This window comes from Octopus bimaculoides, chromosome 6 (assembly GCF_046866305.1).
Source record: "Octopus bimaculoides isolate indiv1 chromosome 6, ASM4686630v1, whole genome shotgun sequence".
Taxonomy (NCBI): Eukaryota; Metazoa; Mollusca; class Cephalopoda; order Octopoda; family Octopodidae; genus Octopus; species Octopus bimaculoides.
This window is the reverse complement of record NC_142933.1, coordinates 55042386-55059885: the sequence shown is the minus strand read 5'-3', so window position 1 is coordinate 55059885 and position 17500 is coordinate 55042386. Positions and strand designations below refer to the sequence as shown.

At 37.5% G+C, this 17500-nt stretch overlaps 1 protein-coding gene and 1 pseudogene across 8 annotated transcripts in view; both read right to left on the bottom strand.

Moving 5' to 3' along the window:
* LOC106867596 (adhesion G protein-coupled receptor G6) overlaps positions 1 to 17500 on the bottom strand; it is a 342347-nt gene that overhangs the window by 23770 nt on the left and 301077 nt on the right. The gene's annotated exons all lie outside the window — the stretch shown is intronic.
* Positions 118 to 1117, bottom strand: LOC149135124 (uncharacterized; annotated as a pseudogene).

Sequence of the window (17500 nt, the reverse complement as noted above, 5' to 3'; positions counted from 1 at the left end):
CGTGACTGCGCACTTTGTCGTAAACATCCGGAAAATAGCACATGTTGTCAAGAAAAAGTAAACACGTCTTTTGTAGTTTTAAGCATTGCGATAGCACGAAATTAAAATATTTAGCCAAAAACTTTATTTTGCTGTTATTTTTAGCACACCTCACAACCACCTCAATGACAAAAAGAAATGAGTAAACAATGCATATTTTGTAGTTTTAAGCATTCAACATGCATTTAATGCGATAGCATGAACTTAAAAGATTTATCAAAAACGTTATTTAGCTGTTATTTTCACTAATTTCTCAAACAAATCACATTTTTCTTATCTTCTGCACCACATAAATTCATAGTGATATGAATCTAGCATAGAACGGTGAGCGCCACAGCGTCGTTTATTACCTCACTTCACAGAAGTTCACGTGGTTCCTGGAAGAATCGAGTGACGTATGCATTCTTCCAGTGTGTCACGATTCCAACATGGCGCCGCATACAGAAAAACGTATCTGGTCTCGCGACACACTCCTCCGAAAACCCACTGCTTGGGTAGGACCCATCCCCGGTTGTACTTACTTCTTGAGAAGACTGTTTCGTCGATCTCAACAATCTTCTTAGGACCACCAACTTGAACTGGATGACGTAACAAGTCTTCTGCGCATATTTCTCTAACATAGTTGTTATAATCAATGGCTCATCCCCAGTTCTTCAATACAAAATCGGACTGATGTCAGTTTTTTAACCCATGAGTAAAGGAAGAGCACAACAGTCCTAAGAAGAAGACTACCACCTGCAAACCATGTGTCTTTCCTCACCGACACAGACTATGCGTTCTCGGCGCGAGCATCGCCAGTACATGCTTCCATGACGTCATTTTGAACACATAGCACGACTCTTCCTTTTACATAGTTTTCTTTTGGGTATAACACCCCTTTCTTGAAGGTGCCACACAGTTTCCTCCTCTGTTTTCAGTGTCTCCTTCATAGAAGCGAGGTTACAATAACTTGCTGCCATAATCAAACAGTAAAAATTTTCAACAGAATACAACTTGTCAACACGTGCTTTCTCTTAGATAAAAGAGTTATCGGATCCGCTTGTTACTATGGAAACAGGCACGTGCTTTCTCGCAGACAAGAGTTCTCATGTTCCGCTTGCTACTATGGAAACAGACATGCATGTATCTGTGGCTTACGATTGGCTAAAATTGCCAAAATTTTGAAACTTTAATTGCTAATAATTCTTTATTTATTGATTTATAACGAAAATAATTTCCACATAATTTATTAGCCTATAAAGGTGTATCATTACACTGAATATGAAATCAATTCGAACAGAATTGATGCTGGCAACCAAACGGACTAGATCCATGTTTATTAATCGCGCTAAACGCCTACCGTCGCTTGTACAAGGGTCGTCAGTATTCGAGGGTGCGCTATGACGTAATATAAGGAGCACAGCAATGATAAGAGAGAAAAGAGTGGGAAGAGGAGATAGGATGTGAAAATCAGGCGATATAACAACAGAGTGGACTGGTATTTGTAAGGGTAGAGGATAGTCACTTAAGTCACTTTTACTTGACCTTATGGGAGTGGAGGGGTGTGCAGGGAGAAAACATTCCGGAAAGATAATGGGATACAATAAACCGCTAGGAGGTAAATGGAGGAGGCTGTGGTGACGTTACAATATACACACACGCCATGTATTTCTTTCTCTTCTTCGATTGTTCGTTTCCTTTTCTCGGAACCTCCCTGGAGGGAGAGGGATGTAGTGGTTTCATGCAGGCGTAGCATGGATTCGATCCTCGATAGCCAAATTTCACTTAATACTTCAATAGCACTTTACTCACGGTAAAACAATAGTTTTTCTGTGAGTAACAGCAGTTACATTTGCCAGATGCCTTCGCTAAGCCGGAATAATGTTTTCTCCACTCGACCCTTCTAACCTCTTCTATTTCACCAATAGCTAGAATAGAGATATTACAGACCTCCAACGAAATCTATTGTTCTCAACAATATGTCTATCCTTCTGGATGATTTTCGATAGCAATAAAAGCAAGAACTCCGTAAGCCGAAGTCAGTGAGAGCGACCATCAGTGAGTGTGAGCGACCGTCAGTGAGTGTGAGCGGACAAGTAGAGTCATGGCCACAAGGCAGGCAGCCACTAGAGACCAAATGGCCAGAGGGAAAAAGAAAGTTTCAATCAGCGACTATGCGAGACAACTACCCTCGACTCTTTCATTTTCACTAACTCACTTTCTTTTCTCTGTAACGTTACATATCTCTCACTATACACTACTATGAGATCGTGTACACATACCGGCCGAAATTAACTCTTTTTACCTCGCATGCTTTTCCATTTACTAATTATACATACCAACCCGTCGTAGTTTTGGATATATATAAAGTAACGGTAAATAAATATCTCTTTACAACTTCAATCACTGTTGTTCTGTAGTTTTTCATTCTATTTTGTAATATATATATATATATATATATATATATGTATAAATCTCTCTCTATATATGTGTGTGTTTCATTGTATCGGTGTTTGTACTCTATCACCGTTTGATTACTAGTGTTGATGTGTTTACATCCCTGTAACTTAGCGGTTCGGCAAAGAGACCGATGGAATAAGTACTAGGTTTCAGAAATAAGTCCCGGGGTCGATTCGTTCGACTGCAACCCTTCAAGGCGGTGCTTAGCATGGCCGCAGTCAAACGACTGAAACAAGTAAAAGAATAAGGAATACATATTTGTCTTTTACTTGTTTCAGTTACATTTATACCAATAATAATTGGAGCACTTGGTTTTGTTAGTAAATGCCTAACTGCCAGTCTGGATAAGTATGGACTCTCAGAAAAAGAAATCAACCAACTGACTCGCATATTACAAATACATTCTGTAAGCGGAACAGTAAAACTGTGCAAGACTTTTCTCAGGTTTAAAATGTGACATTGTTTTCGTTATCTACATTCCAATGATGGAGCTTTGTATCTTTGTTAGAAACCAGCTCCTCCTTCAAAGAAAGAATTTAATTAATCAAAAACAGAAAAGAATATATATGTCTTTAGAATCTAGGCACATCAAAACGTAGGACGGCAGAAATGGCTAGGTACGATAGTATAAAACTCACAGAGAGGTAAGCAACTTTGAAGACAGCAAGTGTCAGTAGGATACTGTTGATATGCAAGTACCAAATCCAATTTATTAATAATTGACTATTCTGTACACAACGAAGAACTTTTTATTCATGTGTCTGTATGATGTATGTATATATGTGTGTGTGTGTATATATATGCGTATCATACCTATCCCCCCATCTCCCTCCCTCTCTTCCTTCATCCATCCCTTCATTAATCATCTCGACTATTATTCCTTTTTACTTTTTCTACAGTTTTTCTACCATTTTATTACCTTACATAATCGCTACTTTCTGTTCTTTTTTCTCTTATATCCTTCCTTCCTTCCTTCCTTCCTTCCTTCCTTCCTTCACATTCTCTGCTACTGCTTGCTACCCGCTAATTTCTACCTTTGTTTCTGTAGTATATATAATGAAAAGCAACGCATCTGACAGGAAGGTGTATTATATAATGACCTAAAGTGTGTTCTGCTGTCTAAATAGTTGATTTTCCTGACACGCCTAAAGACTGTCTGTTCTGGAGGTAATGATAGACACAAGCCAGAGCCATTTTCTGATGCACACACACACACACACACATACACACACACACACACACGCTCCCAAAAATGTATTTACAATCGCACTGTTATAAACAAGCACACACTTATTCACAAGCTGATGGATTTCTTGCTACCCTGCTGTATCTATTGACAGTTAAGTAGTTTCCTCGGACAGTTGGATGTAACTTAATGATAAGCAATGATATCTGAACTGCCTGCTTCTGTATCGATTCGTATATATTGATGAACTTTTATAGAGGGTGTGTCAGAGTGTATCTGTCACTCTACTTGGATTTAAGCAGTGACAGCATTGTAAAAGTTTACATCGGTGGGGTTTGAACTCAGGAGGTAAAGAGCTAGAGCAAATACTGCAAAGCATTTTGTCCAATGCTCTAACGATTCTGCCAACTCACCGCCTTAATGTTTCCAATTTAGGCACAAGTCCAATAATTTTGAGGGGAGGGGAGTTAGTCGATATCATAGGACTCAATACTTGACTAATATTTTATTTTGTCGCCCCTCCCCCGAGGGATGAAAGGCAAAATTGACGTCATCGGGAATTGACCCGGAACTACACATTTTCTCAGGCACTCTAACGACTTCCATTTCACCGTTTTCACTGGCGACGTTATAATGATGATACCGATGGTCGTGTAACTAATATTGGTGGTTTCTGCATTAAAGAGTCCACTGAAAATTTAGTAATTAATTTACTTTAATTATTGAAGTGGCAGAAGCGGAAGCGTGTTGAACAAATGTCGCAGGGCATTTTTTACATAACCGTCACTTTACAGTCTTAAGACTTTTAGTTAATATCCCTTTCTTATCAGTATTTTCAAATTTCTAGACACTCCTTTCCTTGCCAAAAGTGACGGCAATTAAATAGGATTAGGAGTTACAATACCAACATTCTCGCCGTGGCTCCTGTCTGAAATTCTCCCTGAATTGTGCTAAACATTATTTTCACTCTTGAAGTTTATTTCCTGAACTAAAAAAAAAAAAGAAAAAAAGAAAAAGAAAAAAGAACCCAAACAACCCCAGATTCCCAAACACCCTAACTGTTTGCATGACTTGAGAAATACTTGTTTTTAATTTAGACACAACGCCAGCAACTTTAAGAGGTGGGGTTAGTCGGTACCATCGTCCCTAGTACTTAACTGCTATGTTATTTTATCGGAGGAATGGAAGACAAAATTTACCTCGGCGGATTTGAACTCAGAACGTAAAGAGCTACAACAAATACTGCTATGCATTTTGTCTGACGTTCTAACGATTTTCACAGGAAAGTTTTGATGGAGACACGACATGAAAAATATATATGATTTAGTATTGTTATCTTGTCCAGTTCTTTTCCTTCAAAAGTCATCAATGAGCTTGAGAAAGACATGTAGGCTATCAAATATTGTTTTTTGTGTCTTATAAATCTGTGCTCACGTGACGGGCCATTATCACTATGAGACAACTATGGCACCACTACATGATTGTTCCTTCTGTTAAAGATCTCCTTGTGGTCAAAAGACAACGCACACACATATACCAAACCAACAAAGAAACCTCTACGAGGACGATTTATATGCTAGAAACAGCAGCCAAATCTCCATACATAACACCCTAACATCTTTAAAACAAAGGGCATATTGGATAGTGCAATTTAAGGAACATAAGGCGTAAAAAGAAAATAAAGGGTGAAACTGCTGCTCTGATCGAGTAGACGGGATGAAATGCATTCTAGCGATGACTATCACTTCTTTTTTCTATTTAGATATATCCAATGTGTCGTATTCGTTCTTTAAGTTGACAATTTGAAATGTGATAGGCGTTTAATTCTTGAATCATGAGTACACTTTACAATAAGAATATAAAGATATATAAAAAATGGTATAAAATAAGATAACGTTCCAACTGTAAAAATAAAAAGAGCTGTCGTACGAGATATCTGAAATTCAACAATATTGAATATATATATATATTAGAAGGTTTGGAGGTGATGTACAGGTATTATATATTAGAAAAAATAATAAGGTACTCAGAGATCTGGATGGTTGTACATTTACAGATTTTTATTAATATGTTACATGTCTTTATAAATCATATGTTAGCGCTTGCATCTACTCTAATAGATTCTTCAGATTTTGAAGGATCTATTAGAGTAGCATGTGACATATTAATAAAATAAAATATATATATATATATATATATATACACTCTGTCCTTTTCCTTTTTTTCTCTCTTTCTCGTCCTTCCCTAATTCTTCAATCCGTCTACCCCTACTTCCCTCCTTTCCTTCCACGTGACAGGTGTTCGGCCAAGCTTGACCCTTCTTTCTTGGTTCGACTACTATCCGTGTAGCATCTCTTACACTCCTTCCTATGATGTTCCTGCTGTAAGGCTTCACTTCCAGCATAATTTAATTCGTCCTTAAGTTGAAAGACATCTGTTGTTAATTTCCTGTTGTTTGTATTTGTAATTGTGTACCATTTCTTCGTTTTTTTCGTCCTTGTTTTCGTATACATTCACTTGCTTTCTTCCAAAGAATCTAGTGCTTTTAGCTTTGATTTTCTTGGGGCCGGCCAGATTAGAGCAGTCTTGAGAGTAACCGACCGAAATTGCAAAGATGATCTGGTACTCGATTGAAGATTGAAAGCTCCGAATGACCCATCCCTGTTTTTTCCTGTCCTTTTTTGTACCGTCTAACTGCCCGAAAGTTTTGTCGACTGTTACGTTCTTGTTCCATTCTTTGTTCTGTTTATATATATATATATCTATATACATATATATTGTATGCATATGCATACATCATTTCTGACAATATTCTAGTTACTTTTCTATTAAACAAGTCAGAAATCCAAATTTTAGTGAGTCATTCAAACAGTTTATTCAATAAAATGTATGTTGAACTTGGTATAATTAAAAGTCCATTGACGTAGTTTATAGAAACGAATAAATTCTCAACTCTTCTTTTATTTGGATTATAGTTGTTCACTTTATTGTATTGAGCATACATGCAAATATCATGTGCGTGATGTTTTCAATGGTTTTTTTTCTTATATGTTAAATTTCCACTCTATATTTTGAATAGTGAGGGTCTTTTTTGCCGAATCGTTTTCAGATGATACTTTTCAATGTTTCATTTTAAATATCTACAGAAAAGTTTGAGCGTCTTTAGTGCAAACATCAGGTCCGAACTCCCGGTTTCTATCTCACTGATATTTTCTCTGTAGATGTGTAGGGTTATCATCGGCTACATCAGTCTAATCCAGTGTTTCTCAACCATATTTTTAATAAATGGAGTCCTTTGATTACTATTCTATTCTGGTGGACCCCCATAGCCACTCGATGTTTAAAAACTAGTTTTATAGATACTTCTCTCAAATTTCCTATTTTGTTTTTCACACATTAAATTGTGATGGTTGAACTATGTAAAACGTTACCTAGCTGTTTCTTGCAATAAATAAATCCAGAACAAAATTTTTTCCTTTTTTCATGGACCCATGAAATACTACTGTGAACCCAATTTATTCTTTCGCTTGCGCAGATCCTCAAAAATCTGATATGGTCCCGGTTTAGAATTACTGATCTATCCCGTTTAAAAGGCGCTAAGAAGATCACGAGCAATTCAACGTCTCCTTAACTAACTTTAAAACAAAGCAAAACATATTTGGTATTAAATACAATATTGTGAATAGGTTTCGTCTTCATGTAGTTTATCAGAACAAGTTTGGATGGAGATAATCGCTGAAGGATTTGAACAATGTCTTTGAAGTTTGTGAAATTCTTTTAATACAATCTATTTACAGCGGGGCAGCCAGACGAGAAAACTCAACGTGGTCACTTTGGCTTGCCAGAAATACCAACCAAATCTCCGTTAAACCTATTCTTTAGTTTAAAATACTAATCAATGTGTTATATTGGTGTATTTCTAAATTCCCAATGCCTGAAAAAGGATGTGTTGGTCATGGGTGACATAGTTTTGATCATTGGCTTCCTCGGTCAAGGTTGATTTGGTTCTAAATAACAGCAATAATAATTTACAATGACTATATATTCATGGTGCCTATATATCAACAGATGGTCAGAGTTGCAACACAGCACGTATACTGGATAACAAATGATAACTTTTCAGGCAGCGATCTATGAAACCACCCTACTGACTTAGTCCACGAACTTCAACCGGCGTGTTAAAGGTTTCGTTTTAGATTTAATGTAGAAAAATAAATGAATATGTAATTAAATAAAGAAATAAATAAAAATGTACATAAGACAAAACAAGTAGCAATGTTCAAAAATAATGTTATGCACCAGTTTTAAACCAGACTTAACGTTTCATTTGTATTCTATAAAATGCCTGTGAAGTGTAGCTAGAGTAATGCAAATATTTTATCTGTTACAATTCGCTTTTAAAGTTATGCATGACAACAAACATAACTGAAGCTTTATGCAGTCAAATTCTTTAGATGGAATTCATAAATAACTCTGTCAAAATAAATTATAGTCACTCACTTTCCTAAACAACCACTTCCACACTTTTTTTTATGTATATAGCGAAACTCATAACCTAGTTATACGTGATGCAACGTGTTTGAAAAGTCCATCCAGCACCTAGTTATGCCTACAGAAAGAGTTGATTGCCAATTCAACACTACAGTCTCACGAAATGCTATTTTTACAGATGTCCCTTTATTTCTGGTAGATATCTACGGATGCACAAACGCACAAAACGGAGAAAATAAAGCAAATATGGACGACTTGTTTCGAAATACCCCCGAGTGGGGAACGGTTCTCAAAAATAACCCCCAATTGTTTTCCTCGCAAATTCTTATGTCCTCAGAATCTACATAGTCCGAGGTATGTTTGTAGAGAATTTCATTAAAAAATATCCATTTTCTTGAAAGTTAAGACGAATTGAAGTGGACTCCAGTGAATTTTCTGAAATTCCCCACCCTCCCCTCCTAAAACACTTTCCCACCAAAAATTTGTATATTCGGAATCGATATGATATAACACATATTCGTAGAAAATTTCATTAAAATATATCCATTTTTCTGAAAGTTATGATCATCCAAAATCGTGGTGGTGGTGGGGGATAGAAATCTGTTGTTATGTCCGCCACACAAAAAAATTAGAACTGGAATAAAGAAAACGAAACTGAAGGGGAAGCTAACAAAACGTCTTCTGGAAGTTCTGCATGATTCAACATTCAGAACTTTCGAATTCATAGCGATGGAGGTTGTAGGGGAAATAGGAAGTATGAAAGATTGCGTTCCATCCAGATATTCCGCTGAATTGAAAAAAATATTATTGAAGATGGTGGTTATACTAACGAACAAATTATGAATATTGATGAAATGAGATTGTTTCCAAAAGAGATGCTTAATAAGATTTATATGGCGAAGGAAGAAGCATTGTAACCTATGGACAAAGTGGTTAATGATCGTTTAGCAATTATTTTTATGATGAAAATGCTTCCAGTGTTTTGAAATCAAAATCTATATTAATCTATCGATCAGAAGACTCGTCAGTTCAGTGAAAATCCGATAAAAAAGTTTGGGTTACAAAATACTTATCTGAAGGTGGGTTCAAGAATGTTTAAGTACCATAGGAAAGGATTATATATATATATATATATATATATATATATATATATATATATATATATATATATATATATACACACATACATACATACACAGGGTGCGATGGGTAAATTGTCGCTATTTTATATTTTTTATTTCGCGCGTACGCGTTGTTTGTTTTTGATTTTGTTGACTACACAGTAGAGTAGGGTCAGTTGGGCACCGTCTGTGAGAAAAACAGCACCACGACGCAATTCACTTTGCCAGTACATGCTGTACTGCTTGGCATTCGTGCCAGAAGCTCCAAAACGAACATTTCAGAGTATTTGGGTGTCAATTTGAGGACAGTGCAGAAGATTCGGAAAGAGTTGGATGAGTCTAATGGTAATTACGGAGGTACGGCAGCTCGGAAAACTTACTCTGATCGTTCTGATTAGAAAAGAACTCCTGAATTTGTTGGTGTGATCCAGGCCATGATTAACAACGATCTCTCTAAGTTAATCAGGTCCATCGCCAGGACATGGGAGTGTCTGAGCTTCTTATCAGGCAGGTAGTGCATGAAGATATTCGTTATTCCGCATACAAGATGAGAAAGGGCCATTTTTTAAATCCCAAGTCATTAAGAACAAGAGAAAAGACCGCATTACGAAACTTGAACAAACTCAAGCATTCCCTCCAACCGAACAAAGCTTTGATTTTTCTCAGACGAGAAAAATTTCTACCAGGATTAGATGGTGAAGATATAGACCAACCGTTGGCTTGCCGTATCCCCAAAACATGTACCAAGAGCGATTAAAATCAAACATCCAGTCAACATCATGGTGTTTGGAGCGATCACTAATGATGACGACGTTATTCATCTTCCCACATGGCCTCAGACTCAACATGGAGGCCTACATCAAATGTCTGGAGGAGGTAGTGCTTCCCTGGGTCAAGAGTGTGGCTGTTGGAAGACCCTATGTCTGGCAACAGGACTCTGCACCATTCCACACAAGCAGGAGAACCCAATCATGGCTGTCAGACAATTTCTGCGACTACATCCCCCTTAACATCTAACCACCTAACTCTCCAGACTGCAACTTCCTTGATTATTATGTGTGGGGCGCAGTTGAGCGAGAGACTAGCAAAACTGCTTGTAACACCAAAGATGAACTGAAGGCAAGAATTATGGCAGCGTCCACCAAGTTAAACAAGGAGACCTTCCAGAAGAGTTGCAAGAGATTCCGAAGTCATCTGGAGGCCAATTGCAATTTTATTGAATAAATTTACTTTTTAGTATTTCAAGATATTTATTTTTGTAATTTTGGTAAATATATATATATTAAAATGTGATGCCAGTGTTAATTTCATATTTTCGTAATTTAGACGACAATTCATTCACGCATCCCCACCCTCCGAGTTAAATTGGTGCAAACAGGAAAAATAGAACTCAAAAAATATGAGTGTATATTTTTATAAATATTTAGTAGAAGCAACAGAGTGACTCAAGGTCGAGTCACTTTGTTGCTTCTGCTAAATGTTAATATATATATATATATATATATATATATATATATATATATATATATATATATGTATATATATATATATATATATATATACGTATACATATATACATACATACCACACACATCCTCACACATACATACACACATACACGCACGCACATACACATAGATAGACATACATACACGCGCACACACGCACACACAAACATACTGTCAGAATGTATAACAATGATGCATCAAAAGCTGAAGGAGGTAACGTGACGCAGCACATGTCAAACATTAAAAGCGCCTTGTTTAAAAAAAAGGGGGAAAAAAAAAACAGATTTCGCTTGTCTTTAGAAGAGAAGAGTACTGATGTTCGAGCTAGAACTTATTCTAGGAGAAGCCCTTCTTACGACACAGAATAATCGCATATTACGAATTTTATTGTTTTCTGACAAATCAGGCCCCAATTAGTTTCCCCCAATTTTCTTCTTCTTTTTCTTCTTCTTCTTCTTCTTCTTCTTCTTCTTCTTCTTCTTCTTCTTCTTTCCAGTGAACTTGGTGATCAAATTCTTTGAGCACATGCATAGACACAGGCACGCATATATGCACCCACACATCCGTTTACATCTTCCATACACACGCATTTCGCTTACATACACGATATACAGCATTGTGACTAATCATTCCAAGACACACGCACGCACACATTCACACACACACACACACACACACACACACACACACACACACATACGCACACACACATACGCGCGCGCACGCACACACACACACACATTCACACACACACACACACATACGCACACACATACGCACACAAGAATACAGGAAGCAAAATGCCTGGCAATAAGGAAACGACTCATGGGGAGAGAGAGAAAGTGAGAGAGACAGTGACGGTGTATTAGTGAGAAAGGTGGAGTATAAGGGTTAGAAGACTATACATACATACATACATACGTACACACACATACATACGTATATATATATATATATATATATATATATATATATATATATACACGGAGAGAGAGAGAAAGAGTGGAAGAGAGAGAGAGAGAGAGAGGGAGAGAGAGAGAGTGTGAGTGAAAAAGAGAGAGAGAGAGAGAGAAGGAGCGTGAGTCAGAGAGAGAGAGAGAGAGCGAGAGAGAGAGAGAGAGGGACAAGAAAGGTGTAGTGGAGGGAGTTTCGAGAAAAGCTATGAAATATTGTATAGGAATTCTTTTGGCTGCCTATCATTTTGTTACATTTTAAGTTTCACATTTAATGTCTTGTATGTATGGAATTTGTAACGTAGCTTTTTGATTTGGCAGAACGGAAATAGAAATGAAAGCTGTGACATGCATGTCTCTCCAAAATATGTCTGTCGCAGCGTAAAGTAAAACTAATACAAACTGGCTTCAGCAGATGAAACAAGCTCGAAGACTCAATTTGTTTGAAGCCTTTCTCAAGGTTTTGCTGTATGCATAGCACAACAGTTTTATATTTTTATACTGCTTTCGACTGTTAGAGTGCAGTCATGTTTATAGTGTATACCTTGATATGCAACGTATTAGGGTTTTCATTGATGTGTGGTCCTTCTGGTATAAAACAGACACACGCACACACAACAAACACACACACACACACCCATACACGCACACACACATGCACATCACTTCATCTGAAGGAGATCCAGCGCCCGTGATCTTTTCCAGACATTTTCAATGTTTTCGCATGTCTATCGCTGTAAAACTTGAATAGAAAAGTATTTGGTTAACTACACCATCACCACCACCACCACCACCACCAATAATAATAATAATTATTTCTAGAAAGGCAAAAATCGTGAATTCTGGGGGTGGTTTTTAGCCGAACCATTGACTTCAATAACTGACTGGTACTTTATTTTATCGGCATTGGATGGATGAAAGGTAAAGATGACTTCAACGGAATTTGAACCCAGAACGTAAGGAACCGGAAGAAATACCTTAAAGGCATTTTATTCAACGTACACACTCTCTCTTTTCCCACACACATACATACATACATAAATACATACATACATACATACATAGATGCACACAGACACAGACACACACACATATATATGAAACATGTCACAAACATTTTTAACTAACATAAGGTTTGCTTATGCTTAAACACTGCTTGGCGCTGATACTGCTGTAATTTTTTCCGACCTGGCGGTCTAATGATGCAGCTCGGTCAATGTTGTTGACTGTGTTTTACTTAAAGCTGAAGCTTTAATTAAATATGTTCAGAGTTGCCTCTCTTCAGTATTTCCCATAAATAACGGTTAAAGAGCTAGAAGTGCATCTGGAAATCAGACAGGGAACAGTACTGGACAGATTTGGTGTTTTTACACCTTTCTTTTTTTTTTTACCATCAGAAAGAATCTTTTCTCCACGGTTACTGCAGTGAATTTGTATTTAGAAGTGGAAATAAGTCACAAACATGTTAACTAACCTAAAAATTGCTTATGTCTAAACACTACTTGGCGCTGACATTGCTGTAAAATATATTTACAGGTACGCACACACACACACACACACACACAGATTGGTTATTTTGCGGCTCTCTGTAATAGGAAGCTTTCTGGACAATGGACATTTGAATTCAGGAAGACATAATCAAAGTACTAAACGGGAACTATTAACTTCCGGAAGTATTCTCTGTCATTAGTATTCTCTGTGTTTCTTCCTACATCAATTAGAAACTCATGTAGAAAGAAGCTCCCCTCCCCACTTCTTACATTAACGCAATGATTCTGAGCTTCATGGAAGAACAAAGAGCAGCCGTAATAACGATGATGTCGGCGACGACAATAACGATGACGACCACAAGGATGGTGATGATGATAGTGGTGGGTGTGCTAATGATTCTGAGTATGGTGGTGATGATGATTGTGAAGGAGTTGGCGAAGAAAATTATGTGTTGATGACGATGATGATGAAGATGAAGATGATGATGATGATGATAGTGATGACTATTATGGAAAATAAAGCAACATGTTCTTATACAAGATAATTACATCTTGGAAATCCTGGCGTGGTCACCATATCACACACGCACGCACACACACACACACACACACACACACACACACACACACACACACACACAGAGAGAGGACACAAAGTAAAATGGGACTAGAATAAAACATAAGTGTGTGTGTGTGTGTATATATATATATATATATATATATATATATATATATATATATATATATATATATATATATATATATGAGTGTTTATAATGCAGTTATCCCATGTATTTGAATATAGGTTTAATAATAATAAACATACTCCACATAAACACTTCACCACTACTCATGTATATATTTCTTGAAATACGCCACGAAGAATGCATCACTCACTTTCTCTCTCTCTTACGCATAACACACACACACACACACACACACACTAATACAGTTAGTCGAGCAGTTAAGTGCTGCGCTCAGTAGGACTCTTGTTAGAAAGCTGCTTGTATCAACACAGTGAAAAGAATGGTGTGTATTCTACTTGAGAGAAACGAAGTGGGACAAAATAGTATTTGGCAGTCTAGACTTTCACAAGGAAGCAATGGTAGTGAGATAAAGAAACAGGGAAGTCTGTTGTCTTCAGATCAACTACTTGCCTATAAAAATGTAATCAGTACAACAAACACCAACATCGCCGATTCCACCGACATCATCACAACTTGAGCCACTATCACTTGCGATCATAGTGTTACGAGCTTCTAGATCAGTGTCTATCAATCATTTTTTTTAAACCTATGGATTCCTGTTTTACTCTACTGGATCCCCATAATCACTAGATGTTTAAAAAAATTCCATTATAAAATTTTATAATTAAATATTATTAGGAATTGTATAAAAGATGTTAAATATTTTGTGCATTGTAGAAAAATATCCAATTCATTGGACATAAACTTTAGCAACAAAGTATTATATGAACTTCACCAAGGAGTATATGGATCCCTCAATTCGCAACCGAAAGTCTTAAAAACTTAAATCTACGCTTGAATTTTCAGTTGAATGAATCGACTCCAGTGCGTATTTTCTTTTTGAGCTAATTCTGTCAGTGTCTTTAGCGGAACCGCTAAGTTACGAGGACGTAAACACACCAGCACTGTTAAGCGGTGGGGGACAAATACACACACACACACACACACACACACACACACACACACACACACACACACACACACCAGGCTTCTTTCAGTTTCCGTCTACCATTCTACTCACAATGCTTTAGTTGGCCCGAGGTTCTAGTAGAAGACACTTACCCAAGAGGCCATGCAATGGGACTGAACTTGGAACCATGTGGTTGGGAAGTAAACACGTCTGCGCCTAAATAGTCACGCCTGCGCCTAAATAGTCACGCTTGCGCCTAAATAGTCACGCCTGCGCCTATATCATACAAGCTTAATCTGATATCTAAGGCTACATTCGATAGCAGAGTATCAGATATCTGGATAAAAAACATGGTCGTGGCTAGAATACCTTTGGTCACTGGTCCAATTATTACTCAATCTGACCTGGAGTTAAACAACAACAACAACGACTAAAAATCGACGAATCACATGGGCACTTCTACGTGGTTGCTCGAACAGCTAGGAATAGCAACCAAAACTCCTTCAAACCACATCCTACTATCTTCGAGTAAGAAGGTTAGAAAGTAGTCGCTGATATACAAAAGGACGGATGGTCACGGCTGAAACTTCTGTATTAGGGTTGACTGGGTCCCTAGCAACAACAACAACCATAACTCGAACCAACAAGAAAGCTTCTTGCTTGATCACTCGACTAGTTAGAAATAGCAGCTAAATTTCCTTCAAATTATACTGGCAGCTTAAGAAAAGAGGAGCATGTTAGATAATGTAGTTTTAGGCACACTAGATCTGAAACAAGACAGGATGGATCTGCTGCAACAAGGTCTACCAGAATTTCAACAATAACAACCATAACAGTACATTCATCATTTAACAAGCATAGCTGTGTAGTTAAGAATTTCGCTTGGCATTCACTCGGTTTCGAGTTCGATCTCATCGCATGGAACTTCGGTTAAATGTATTCTACCATAGCTTCGAATCAGTCAAGGCCTTGTGGGTAAAATTTGGAGTGGAAATCCTTCGTCGGTATTATTTCTGACTTTGAATGGTAAAAATAACATGTTGGCGCATATAATAGACCTGTGGGTGGTTTTTGACTCTGTTGCTTGCGTCTAGGCCAGAAATTCGGTCCGAAGTTAATTTTCTTCATTCGTCCCATCAGCCACGGAGGCTCTGAAAAGTGTCATGGGTACTGTCCTTTTTTCCTTTAACTAACCTATGAAACTGCTTCCTCCTGAAAGTGCAACACAAGGACCTCTATGCAGTTGCTTGACCTTATACAAATAGAAATAGCAACCAAATCTCCCTACCGTCTTAAAAATGAAGAACCTGATCATAACTGCTCAATTACGGCTGAATTGGGCCTTAACAGAAACAGCAACACTTCTACATGAATGCACAAGTGGAGGACATGGTTTTCTTTCTTAGCACATGTATAAACTCACTCACAACTCATTATTCCCTTTCCTTCCTTCAGTTAATAATTCATGGCTTCCATATCACTGAAGTGTCGTGTTGTGTTCTCTCCCCAGATTCAACATCAGACAAGCTAAAGTTATAAAAGCTGAGTTTTTCTAAAAGAATATCCAAATATCAAATTACATATAATCCTGGTAATGGGTCAGATAAATTGTACGCTCTACAAGAGCATTAGATATTTCGGAACACTGCTGTCTGTCTGCCTGTTTCTCCTCCCTCCGCTCTCTCTTCCTCTCATTCATTCGTCTCTTGCTCATTTAACTAAAAATAACTTATTCACATGTCATACATGTAGATTACTTCCATCTATAGAATACAAATATTAATGATGCTGAGAGTCGAGGATATTATCATTTCAAGCTGCTGAATTTAATATTAATATGAGAGCAAAATCTAGGTCGGTTGGTCGCCCGAGTCTTTAGAGCGTAGGACAAAATACCTTACCCTATTTAGTTAGGTGGGAGGCCACGAACTAGAAAAGTCGTTAGCACGCCGGGTAAAATGCTCAGCGGCATTTCGTCCGCCTTCATGTTCTGAGTTCAAATTCCGCCGAGGTCAACTTTGTCCTTCAACTTTTGGGGTTGATAAAATAAGTAGCAGCTGAGCACTGGGATCGGTGTAATCGGCTTACCCCTGTCTCCCGAATTTACTGGTCTCTTGTGCCAAAATTAGAAACCATACTTAGTTAGAGTAGGCGATGAGCGGGCAGAATCGTTAGCTCGCTGGGTGAAATGCTTAGCGACATTTCGTCAATCTTTATGTTCTGAGTTCAAATCCCGCCGAGGACGACTTCGCCTTTCATCCTCTTGGGGTCAATAAAATAAGTATCAGTCGAGCACTGGGTTTGCTTGTTCGAAGTTGACCTAGGGATAAACACCATCACCTATTTCTCTTTGTTTTCTGTTAAAGCTCTTACCACACAATACATTGAATCGTTTTTTTTTTTAGTGTTGATTTAACAGTAGTAAATACACAGTGTGGAATTCTGACAAGATTTTGTAATAACACCTAATTTCGGAGCTTAATTCTGTAGGTCTAGTGGTGTGATTCTCATTGGGGGATGGGCAGATTTAAAGCAAGAAGCACAAAGCATGAGATCTTGTCTTACTAGTTTGACTTGATAGCAAAAGAAAATTAAACCAACATACTAATTCTGTTTG